Source organism: Macrosteles quadrilineatus, unplaced genomic scaffold (genome assembly GCF_028750875.1).
Source record: "Macrosteles quadrilineatus isolate MER2022 unplaced genomic scaffold, UCM_ALF_1.0 Scaffold_30__1_contigs__length_1495292, whole genome shotgun sequence".
Lineage (NCBI taxonomy): Eukaryota > Metazoa > Arthropoda > Insecta > Hemiptera > Cicadellidae > Macrosteles > Macrosteles quadrilineatus.
The window spans coordinates 93,835-106,693 of record NW_026542623.1 but is presented as its reverse complement, the minus strand read 5'-3'; positions in this window follow the sequence as shown (position 1 = coordinate 106,693).

The window sequence follows — 12,859 nt, the reverse complement described above, 5'->3', positions numbered from 1 at the left end:
ATGACTTTGTTGTTGTTTCTTTACATTGTTCAGCTAAATTTTTATTAGTTTTCTTATTCGTATATCAGCCAACAAACACGTTAAGCAATTATGTTTTCCCAAAGGTGTTCTAAAATAAATATCTTGTCTGACAATGGAATAGATTTCTCGGACTACCACAGGTACACATCATAGTGACATCACTCTTGTTATAGTAACAACCGTTGTGGACGTTAACAACTACATAATTAGCAAACGAAATACGTTTGTTAACAAATCTGGCATGACAGGGCGACCAGGAAAATGCAAAGCAGTGGTAGAATAATTCACATGGTCTCACAGCAGGTAATGAAGTTATATAATGCATTGGTCAGCTGTGCTGTTTGAGGAGGAGAATTTCATAGTTTGCTTCCCCAATCTCCAAGTAAATGGGACGTAACTTTAACCATTCCAATAACATAAATATACCATAATACTACAATTACGTTACTTAAAAATAGAATTGCATGAAAACGATAACCAACACATAGTCGTTATTTGATAATACTATTATTATCAGTATCTCTCTTAAAGGTTTTTTGCTTGGGGGAGAAAGCTGGTCTAGTGGGTACTCGAGTGTGAGACTCTGGTTCCTGGGGTCCCGGGTTCAAATCCCACCAAATCACCAATGTATTTTATCTCAGTGATAATGCCGTAAGCCCTAGGTCTAGCCTGAAGAAATGTGAAAAACAATTCCGGGCTCGTGCCTAGCGTCCTAGGACAAAAAAGAAAGGTTTTTTTGCAATTTCTAGAGAGGAACTAAGTGAAGATGTAAATACCTGTAGCGTTTACAGAGATTTCCCAAAACAAAGAGAGACCGTTATGTTGTTGACCAACTTTGATACCGTATGAGCTAAGGAGAATTTATACGAGAGTTAGTGTGTGTGCCAAAAACAGACACTATACTAATAATAATATTTTAAAAGTATGTATTAATTTTGAACGAATAGTATTTTTGACCTCGTGGGACACTAGAACACAAAAATAAACTGGTTCAGAAACTAGATCTCACCAACAATATTACAGTAATAATTTATTCCTAGTAGCAAATTCATTATTTAAAATAAAAACACGGTGAATTGATTATAATTCAACATTGTAGCCCCTGAGGAGCCACTATATTTTTTTCAGTTGACTCTCATTTTTCTCTATAAAGACATACTGTGTCAATAAGGACGTCCAGACGTCTCCATTGAACCATGAAACAATTATTTGTAAATGAAGCAAGATAGATGACCGAATGCTTTTATATAGTCTCCCTTGTGGCAGTTTGATTTTATTATGGATCCTTTAATATACTATATATACATAGGCGTACTGTATATGAGGATGAAAATGAAGCACGCTGACTACATAAAAAGTAGGCCTACAAATTCTGGGCTGCTCTTAAGTTTACGTCCTACACTCATTCGAATAAATTTATCGATCGATATATCGATTATTTTATTCGGTTATTTAGGTTAGGTTAACCTAACTAACTAAACTTGATATATCAAATGAAATTATCGATGTATCAATCGATATATTCATTCGAATGAGTGTAGGACGTAAACTAGCGTGCAGCCAAAAGAAATTTATACGTGGATAATTTGGGTATTGTAGTTAAGATTATCAACAAAAAAAAAATTGATGAGTACTAATTAAGTGGAGATGTACTAATTTTAGATCAGTAGCTCAAAAATACTGTAATTTACTTGATTACTAAGGTAAGAATATTGGAAGAACATTGATAAATAAAGTTAATTCCTCAACACCAAATGAGTCTGCAGGTTTGCTGTGTCGTGTTCTACACATGTGTCGACTACAGCTGTTATTTCAGGACTATTCGTCGCAGTAGTCACCAGTTAATGAGTTGTCCTACAATTACTCCGTGCTTGTTTTCCATCTGACGTACAAACGAGGCACTTCACTCGCCTGTCTCACCCTTCTTACTACAGCTACCCTGCCAGATAGCTTGGCAATAGCCTAGGAATAGCTAGGGTGTTGTTTGACTGCATCTTGTGATAGGACTTGGTATAAACTGCTCTTTGCTAGACTTAATTACTTCCCTAATGTTGTTGACTTAGTTATCCTTTAAATTTAATTTTATTGTTTTATAAAACTAAAAACGGTACGAAAGTTTTCTTTTAGTTTTTCTACGTTTCTTTTAGTCCACCTTTATTTATTTTTTTTATATGGTAATATAGCGAGTATTAAGTATTGAAAACAATCCAAAATGTATTAAAACTATTGAACGGTACCTAAAAAACAATAAATACCCCCGCTACAGTAAACCTGCAGACTAAGCGAATTTCCATTTGCCTGAATTGAGATACAAATTAATTTATTTATCATTAGGTTAAACGAGTACCTAGGTTTGTTGCTATAGGGAGGCTAAAAGGTGTGTTTTTTAGTAAAATATTAATGGCATAGTATAAAATAAATTATTTTGCCACATAGTAATAGATCGATCAAAATATAGCCTACCCATAAACTAGGAAAATACAACATTTTATAATATTCTCCATAAGAATAACATGGGAATTTTAAATTTTTTAATTTTCTCCGTATTTAATAACCGCACAAAAACACTCAAATATACTAAATTATTTGTCTTTTAAGCTCTTTAAATGGTCTAAAGAAAAATTGGTAAATTTTATGTTTTGATGGTCAAAAATGAGAAAACCCGATATTTACCCCATAAAACCCCAGTATAACCTCGTCCCCATCGGTACGGGTAAGGCTCAAGTCTTACCATTAAAACCTACGGTAATAGCTACTTCCCTATAGGGAAATTCGCTAACATCAACTACTTTTGGCCAATCTTAGCTTTTCAGTACTGGTATGGCAAAAAATACTACATTGTGTCACTAGAGATAAAAGTTATTCTTTTTACACGTGCTTGAGCTTAATTTGGATAATGAGTGAGGGTCATTAACAATTAAAACTTTCACAAAAAATTGGTTTACTTGTGCATTCTTGGAATTGTTTAGAAGTTGACCACGACAATGACATAAACTATACCGATTACAAGTCTACCAAATTTAGAGAAAATGAATATAATTCTATTGTTAGAGGTTAGTTTTATAAAGTTATCTTTCAGTCAGCTATTTTTTAATAGAGGTAAAATTGTTTTGACAGAAAATCTTTCCCTAATTATGTGTTTTCGTGTAAATTGACCATGTAACGTCTAAAAACGACTTGGTGTGAAAGATATTCTCATAATACCTACTAATATATTTCAGAATCGGTAATGTTTAGCCACTGATTATTTATGCCAAATAAATTGCTACCCACGGTATCACAAGTTAATGCACCACGCATTATTATGATTCGCTGATCAGCAATTTCAATCAGCCACCATTGTATGTGTTTAGACCCAGGTTTACCGGATACTAGCAATGCGGATGCCGGTAATACCGGATTTTGAGTCGTATGACGAATCCCTTCTGTCACTTTATGACCTTAAAATTCATCCACATATATTTTTATTGGAAGGAACTTTAGTTAAATTGACTTAAACTAATTTTGCTACCCCAATAAATGAGTGTGTTAAGTTTCCTACACTGATTTACTTGTTGTTTGGATTAAAGCCGTAAACATAGTTCACGAAGAGCATTCCTTCATTTCCTCTCAAAATATAAAAGCTTTTGAAGGGGTCCATTTCACTCCAATTTTAATACACCCCACAATGGCCAAATTTGGTACGAGTGAGAAAGATGTAAATATTACAAAAATACTAAGTTTCTAGAACATCCATTAAACATCTTTAAGTTGTTTTAGATTCGAATACTGTAGCTCAAATAACCTAGAAAGCTATTATAAAATATTTTGGCATTCTGAGATTAATTTGTGTTATATATATTTTCTGGGAAATATTTTTATTGATTCAAAACTATCATTTAATTAAACTTACAATCAATGTATATGATTTTCAATCTAAAATATGCAATTAAATCTTATGTATAAGATCTCAAACCTCCATTGTTGCTAGTTATTGTAATTATTTAGTTTTGAAAGCTTTCTGCTAATTGTTAAACTGCAGTTTGCCAACTAAACTTACTTAAGGTAATTAATTGTAATGGAAAAGAATGTCTGTAAATAAAGTGAGTGCCGATAGATATGCATTAGATAAGTCTGAATAGTCTTGATATTTTAATGAGATGAAAAGTTATCTTGTTATACGCAAATTGGCGTTAAATAATGGTCATAAAATAAAATAAAGTTACATAAAATATTTTTAAGAGACATGGCATATAAAGTAATATGATAACGAATTGAATTTTTAGGCAGGACCATAGAGTAACTAAAACAAATAAGAGTTCTCATTCAATAGTAAAATGTAAAATCAAAAGCTAGTTTTTCATGGCTATTTTATGTTGGTGACTGAGAGCTAGTGTCGACTTAAATTTGATTCTATTATTTTAGGGTTAATTTCATGATTTGTGCTTATTTTTTGTTTGTTATAGCCAGAAAACGAGCTATTGTATGATTGTATCGTTTTATTTGGCTAAACGAGGTTTTAAATAACTGAAATAGCATTAATTAAATTGTAAAAGTAAACCACGCCCATAGAGAACGAACGGTGTTACCATTAAAATTGTCTTCTGCTGATCCATAAGGATGGCAAACATACTGGGGGAGTTTGTACAATGGTAGGGCTTTTATTAATAAATAACTATCCACTACAACTTAAAACATATCAATTCAATATGATACAGTATGAACTCACAGTTAGAGTTATTGCGGATTTTCTATCTTAACGACTTAAAACAACGAAAGACTTTCATTTAGAGATATATATTTTCGTAAGTAATGTAACAATGTCACAAAACGGTAATGGACACGGACCGAAAGCCGGTAATACTTGACCGGAAGTAAACGGTCCGTTGATGTTACTTTTGTCGTCAAAGTTAATCCTTAAATCTTGTCCTTAGTTTATTTGTGCTTAATTGTTTTCAATATCCCCCAAAATATAGTTGAATATTTGTGTATTAGTAAAATTTTCGGCTGCACTTTACTTTAGGTCCTACACTCATTCGAATGGAAATATCGATCGATATATTGATTATTCGATATATCATTTGGTTAGTTAGGTAAGTTAACCTAACCTAACTAACCAAACGATATATCGAATGAAACAATCGATTACGAATAATCGATTTTTTAATTCGAATGAGTGTAGGACCTAAAGTAAAGTGCAGCCAAATTTTCTAATTTATTCAAAACACATATTTGGGTTCCTTGTAGCATGGCACAAAATGTTAAGCGCAGCTTCATTAATTTATAGTTGATATACATCTATTACTCATTCTAGTAGTATATTAATCAACTTGTTTATTGATACCTGACATAGTTTTTCACTTATCTCTGTCAAGGAAATCCACTAATCTTATAAGTATTTATAGGGCTTTTTGGTTGTTTATCCTCTGACTAAATTTTGTTATTGTGTACCAATTGGCATGGGTTCACCATCCCAAATAATATATAGGTGCGTATTTTGACCTAAAAATGAGTGAAGAAAAAAGTGAAATGCGTTTTGTAGCTTTGTTACTGAACGAAATCAGCTGCTTCATAAGCCAAGACCGTTTATTAAAAGCCCAGTGATCCAGATGTGGTTTATAATTTCGTGGTTTTATAACTTCTCCATATACGAAATGTGAAACGCATTAAATGTAAGTTTCAAATATGTATTTAATATTTTTGAAAATGAATATAAGTTAATAACAATTTGTAATAAATGTAAACTTGTATTACAAAACCATTGAACAGAAGACGTGTACAGTGACCGGATGCCAGATAAGACCCGGATGACATCCGCCAACTCTCACTGTTACCAACCGTACATGTTGTATCGAATTGTGTTATACATTACATTATATGCTGTAGTTAGAATATGTAAAATAAATGTTTTTTGTAGATTTTTAGGCTTATTTAGTTGTATTAATATGTGGTATTGTATATTGTTTTATTCTAATTCCTTAACGACCTTATTAACAATATTTTAAGAGGATATTGGGGGAAATTAATTTATTGTTATCTTGAGAAAACATAGAGGTGTGCCTAAAAATACGTTATATGCAACTAAACTACTATTAAAATAAGGTAAAACAACAATATTAAGAGTGACTTAGATTAAAGCTCTTGGTTATGATATGGTTTTGTAAAATTTAAATTTGCAGCGTAAATATTTTACTTTTAAAGCTCAAACTCAAATCAGTTATGGAACTTTTCTACAACAGTAATACTTATATTGACTATTTCTAACTGTAAAATTTTAATATTTACTATATTTTTTTGATATTAATGAAAATGAGGTTGATTACATTTCAAAAATATGTCTCGGGTGTAGCCATTTTAGTTTAATTTCATTTTATCCAAGTTTATTTGTAGATTATACACGATTTACTTTTAGATTTTTTACAAAATAATAAGTACTCATTGATATATTGTACGCACATTTACACATAAAATCATCAAGGAAATTATTACGATTTAACAAAGTGTAGGCCAATCATATTATTAAGTTGATGTTTTTTACTAATTTTCTAAGGGCTACATTAATACTTGTTTGAACCGAAAACAAGTTATAAGCTTAACTATCCACTTAATTGTATATAATTCCATAACGTTAGTCTCCTTCTATCCTCTAAAATATAAACGTTTTTATTTTCACAAACATACCATTCTCGTCACCACACCTCGCGTATGTTTCCACAATGTTTCAAACAGGACTTTGCATTTGTGTAATATATTATTCAGGATCAGCCAAGTTGTGACGTAGACGACTTGTAAGCTTCTCAGTTTGACAAAACATATTTTAAAGTCTTAAATTGTTTCCTGTAGAAATCCTTGTCGACACCTCGGGTGTTGAATATTTATCTTACGTCTCAAAGTGCACAGGTTTGTGGAAAATTACTTGTCATTTTTTTACTGGCTGTTTACTTAGAGGTGAACTTTAATCAATATTTAGAGGTGTAATTTAGGTAAATATACTACTTTCCAACAAGAAACTTTCAAATAAAAATCATGTGCCCGCTAATTATTGCCACTTTGTATCAAAATTATCTTCGTATTGCCTAAAAAGTCAGTTTAGAATATTTTACTAAGAAAATGGTTGAGCCAACTGATTTAATGAGGAACTTTTGAATATTTTTTTACACATAGCTTCAAAACTATTAGATGCAATCAATATTTAGATAAACTTCTTTACTACTGTGCTTATGGGATTGGCGTAGTATATAAAATCGTTTTTGATCTTGCAAAATTATATCCTAATCAATTAATAATAATTAAATTTTCAATTTAGCTCTTTTGCTATAAAACAATTATCACCTACATTAGCTAATTTTACACAATATTATTTAGTTGGTAGTTTTAATGTCAGATATTGTTTGTGTACCCAAAAGTGATTCTAGTCCATTTGAGGTTGATGGCTTTTAATTACTTATTAATACAACCGAAAATTCCATAATTTATTAAATGTAATTTTAATAAATAACCCAGAAAACTACAGCCAAACTAAATGGAAATCATTTAGTATATTGCTACTAGCATTTTATTACTTTAGCATTGAGATGTTGTGTGCAAGAAAATAATTAGGCTACCAACAGAATGAAGTACCAGGTCCAAAATATATTAAAATTAACATGAACTAATGAAAGTAACTACTAAATTTTCTTCGAGCATACGATTTTCCTATTTGTTTTCCCAGCCAGATTCCAAATGTAAGGGGGTTCGACATATCGACAGCCCCTATTGGAACTATTGGGAACCAAACAATGACACAAAGTGGACACAAAGTGTTGGGTTTCCTTGCAACAACATCTCCTAATGCTTGGTTCAACATCCCAGCGTTGTTGTAAATATTGTGTCAAATACGAATTTGCTAAGTTCATGTACAAAATAATTGTTTGAATGGTTTTAGAGTGAAATGTAGTTAAATGAGTGTGATTGGAAGAATTTTTAACGCAAAATTAATAAGGCTTAGTAATTTGAATTTTTGTCATAGGGTGTGGTTAAATGTTTGTATGTAGATGTTCACATGTTTGTATGTTTGATTTTCTTCTACCTTATTTACATTTTTATCGATTCCTTTAATCTAACCCTGAGCCGTGACTATTTCCACCGGGCGAATGTCACGACTCATGATCAATGGTTCAAGTGTTTTTTTTTTTTTTTAGTAGGCTAGTTCAGTGTTTCGTTGTCACTCCACGACCCCGAACAAGGCTGTGGGTTTTTGTTCTTATTACTCCCACCGCCAAGCACTTCAGAGGTTGCGTGACAATCAACTAGTTAACCTCGCAGACATTTTTCCATCGTTTTACATCGCCCTTTTGGCACATGTTTTATGCAAAGTCAATTAAGTTTTTTTATTTGTGCTTAGTCTGCGAGGTTATGGAGTAGTTCAAGTGCGCCACGCGCGCCTTTTGGGGCCCGTGAGGAGGAACATGTAGCAGCCGCATCAGCATTGACGGAGTGGATTCTACTACTCTTGGCCACCCCTGGATCATGGCCCCCCTCTTCCGTCATGCTCGTTTCCCCCTCCGGTGCTGCTTGCCCAGAACCATTGAACTGAATACGCCCTACCGCAAGTTACCCACTGTTGTTATGTTTTGATTTTATTTATAAAAAAGGCAACCCAAGAGACTATTTAAAAATTATTATTTGTTATAGGCCTATACATAGTTTATTAATTGTTATTCTTTTTAAATTTTAAATTCTTTAGCCTAGGCTACTTGTTGATTTTTTAGATTTTATAATTTTTTTACATATTCTATTAAATTTCAATTTTGGGGCCCCTAAATTTTCTATAGTTACCATGAAATGAATTTATTAAAAGAGTCATTAGATATTTCATTGTTGTAATTTGTTAATTTAAAGGTTAAAACTGATTAAATTTACTTTGACTGAAATTAGCCTATTTTGAATTTTTTTAAATTAATGTTTGTAAGTTAGTAGGTCAGAGTGGTATCAAAATTTTTTAAAGTTTAATTGAGAGTATTTAATTCATGTATTATTGTTAATTATTGTTGTGTTATTCTTTTAAATGGTTAATTACAGCTCGTTTCTCTCAAATGGCGTGTTGTTCTTGAACCTCCATCCATGGTTCTCATTTTGTTAAGTAAAGTTTTGTGAGCCGCTCCTCGGGCCTGCGCATGGATCACGCTTCCTTTTCGTTAGTCTGGGTGCAGGCACGAGGGCATGGTTCAACCCTAAACCGTTTCCCCTGATTTAAATTCACTTTTTTGCTATGATAGAATCGAATAATTATTTTAAACAAACAAAATATCATAAATATCAGTAATAATAATAGTGTTGCAGTTAATTTTCTGAAAGGTGTTTAATAAGTAAAGAATCCGGATTAAAAAACTCTTCATATTTTAACAATTTACTTATATACGAAAATCAAATACAAATTATGAATAATGTGAAAATTCTAAATACATATTTTAATTTTTAACTATTCCAAATATTCAAAACTGTCCAACGAAGTACAACATTCGCATTAAACCTTTTATAATCTTATATCGTGTGTGTTATTATAAAGATACACGTTTATAAACACAAACTATTAACCCAGCTGATCGAAAGTCCAGTGGTTAGTAATCACTGTGGTAATCAGCTGACGAGATGTCACTCATGTTCAAACATGTGACAGCTCATTCTGTACTACCAGCTGATACATAACTGATTGATGAGAACATTTAGCCTAAATTAAGCATTGGTTTTGTAAGAAAATTTCGATTGTAACATTAAAAACTTCAATATAAATTCCAAGAAATCATTTATACTCTAACTGACCGAGATAAAAATTATTATGTAGTTTTAATTAGTTAAATATTTAGTCGGTTTATCTTTAATTGTTGTTTATTATTCTTTGTGTTCTGCAGCTTGTTTGATGGAGCAAGAAGGATGTAATTTATTCAATAAATTATCTTTATATACAATATATATTAAAAGTAATTTAAATTAGGTTCCATGGGGATATATTTGTCAAAAACCCTTTCTACATTGTTTTAATACATTGAGAATTATATGTAATGTAACTGAACTATTCTTGTAAACCTGTAAAATGTTTGAAAAAATAATATAAAATAAATCTTTAATACGATATTTTTTATCAAAGCTCTGTTTTAAAAGTATGCACCGTAGGAAAATACAGGGTTTAATAAGGTATTCTTTTAAACCAGAGAAACATATTTATATTATTTATTACATATGTAATAGCCTATGATTTACCGAATAAACTTTTGCCATTAAACAATTTTGTTTAACCTAACTACTTCTGAGATAAAACTATTTAACATTTTGCCCATTTATTTCTTACGTAGGCTACATCAATATTAATATTAATTAGCTATACCGCTGACATCTCAAAAACCTTTAGGTGAAATTTTGTCAAAGATATTAATGTAATTAAGGTGTGTTATCTTAGAAAAATGCCTGAAACGTTTTAAAGTTAGTTGGATTTGCACAACAAATTGTTAGAAAAACTTAATTGGTATTTTAAATGGTTATGCAATTTACCAACATTTTTCTCTTCAAAGTCTTATAGGCCTATAAAACATTTATTTACTTTATGATTCACATCAATTAGGAATAGTTCAATTGAGAAATTTAAGCACGAAATTTTACTCTGGAATTTGTTAAATGACACGTACTTTTACAGGTCAACAAAAAGTATTTCAGTGTTTTAATACTAACAATAAAATTAAAAGAGGAAATACAACCAATACGTCCCCACATTTTAAAACATCATCATACTGTTCACATGGAGAAGACTACATATTTTGGAAGCTATGATTGTTGTCGACATTTAACTTAAGATCATTATTGTGCTAAAGCCTCTTACAGTGATTAACTCAATGAATGAAGCCATGAGCCTCGGGTTTATAGGGTGTGAGGGTTAATATGTTCAGAGCGTTCATACACAAATAGGTGCACACTTGCAAAAATGGTTTGTCTATTAGGTTAGCGTTGATAATATTCTTATTTTTTCTTGATTACTTGGCAGGATTAAAATATACATTTGTATTTCAAGAAATACATTTAAAATTGAAGATTACTTTGGTAGACCTATTCATACTAAATGAACCGGTATAGTTGAAAAGTGGTTAAGAAAATAATTTCAACCAAGTTTAGGTCGAAACAAGCAAAAGTCCCAACCGAATTTTGGGTGATGGAGAGGTTCGGCGTTTGAACTTTCGTTCTTTGTCCCCAGACCAACGCCCGTTTGCGGCTAGTTCTGTTTTGCAAAGTTTCGTCCTGTTCAGGTACTCGTCAGTTGCGCTTTGAGCGCAAGACTTTGCGTTAATGGTGAAGAAAATCATGTATCTCCTGTAAACAAATGTAAAGAGAAGGAAGAAACAATACCAACCATTAAAGATGAGTTTAAAAAATTTTGTTGTTTTAGTTGCCCACAAGAGGTTGCTTAAAATGTTTGTTATGTCGATCAATGGTTAAAAACCAAGGTTCCTAGGATATATATTACAATGCATGCCAAATAATACGACTACATTGATGAATTTGCCTACGGTGCCAGACGAAGGGGTTTTTTGGACTCATGCTAAAATTTAAACTTGATTGCATTTAGTTTCTAGAGAGTGATCAATTCGCTCATAGCCTTGGAGTTTTACCAAACATATACAAGAAAATCGCTCAAATAAGTAGTTTTTTTATAAATATATCATGATAGATTTAAAAAAATTCTACAACTGTCTTTTTGTCACTGAATCAAATTAATGTCAACCAGGAACATACAGAGAGACAATTGATGAGTAAATTATTTAAAAAGGCAGCCTTTTTAATGCAAACATCCTAAAAAAATAGTATGTGTACACATTCCAAAATCTTGCGTTTTTAAGAATGCTTTCACAATTGTGTAGTTTTCCACTACAATGCACTACAACTATAGCTGCGTTCGTGTAACACAATTTATTTACTCGTAATTTATTTTCATACGAGGGAATAAGCAAATTGTAGTTAACGAATGTAATATAACTTATTGTTTACCAGTAGGTATATTTGCATTTTCACCTATTTGAAACAAAAGGGTCAATATTATTTTTCTGCCCTTGTGAAAAAAACATCTATCCATCTCACATAAAAAAAAAAAAACTCTATTCGATACTTCATAAATTTTATTAATCATTTTAGTTTGACCCAAGTGCCACAAGGACGACCCGTTTGGTGTCAACGTCTATTCACCGTTAAATTCCTTTAATCTGTTACATCCACCAGCTGTTACGGCGTGTTACTACATGTGGTATGGATAAACAACAATGCCACAGCTGATTGAATGTGCGCGGTTGGTAATCCTGGTCATACAAACAGCTGACAGCTCGTCAGCCCTGAACAAACAGACGGGTGTATGAGAGTTGTCACCGTTACTTCAGTATTAACAATTGCTTGGGGTGTAACGTAATGTAGAAATAAATATTGTTTTCCTTATGTACAAACATTGAGTTTGAAAGGTTAATCTAGTTAATTTTTATTCTGGATGTTTCTTTTTATCAAAATGGTTCAAGTGATTTTTGTTGATGAGAACGCATAGTTCGGTTCACAATTGCAAAACACGCCGTACAGGATAACATAGCATAATTAATTTAGTTGGCCAAATGATATTTTAAAAGGGTCTTGTAAATAGTGTATTACATTATTTCATCACTCAGTCCTAAATTGTATAATTTATTTTTATAAGTCATACTCAAAAAGAAAAAGACAAACTACTAAAATTGTACAGCTTAAGTACATCTTAAGCCCAAGAATAGTTAATTCTCATTTACCAAATAGATATAAATAAATAATGACTACTTTAGCTCCACAACGCACATATAAAATAGTCTTTTTATCTTTAGTA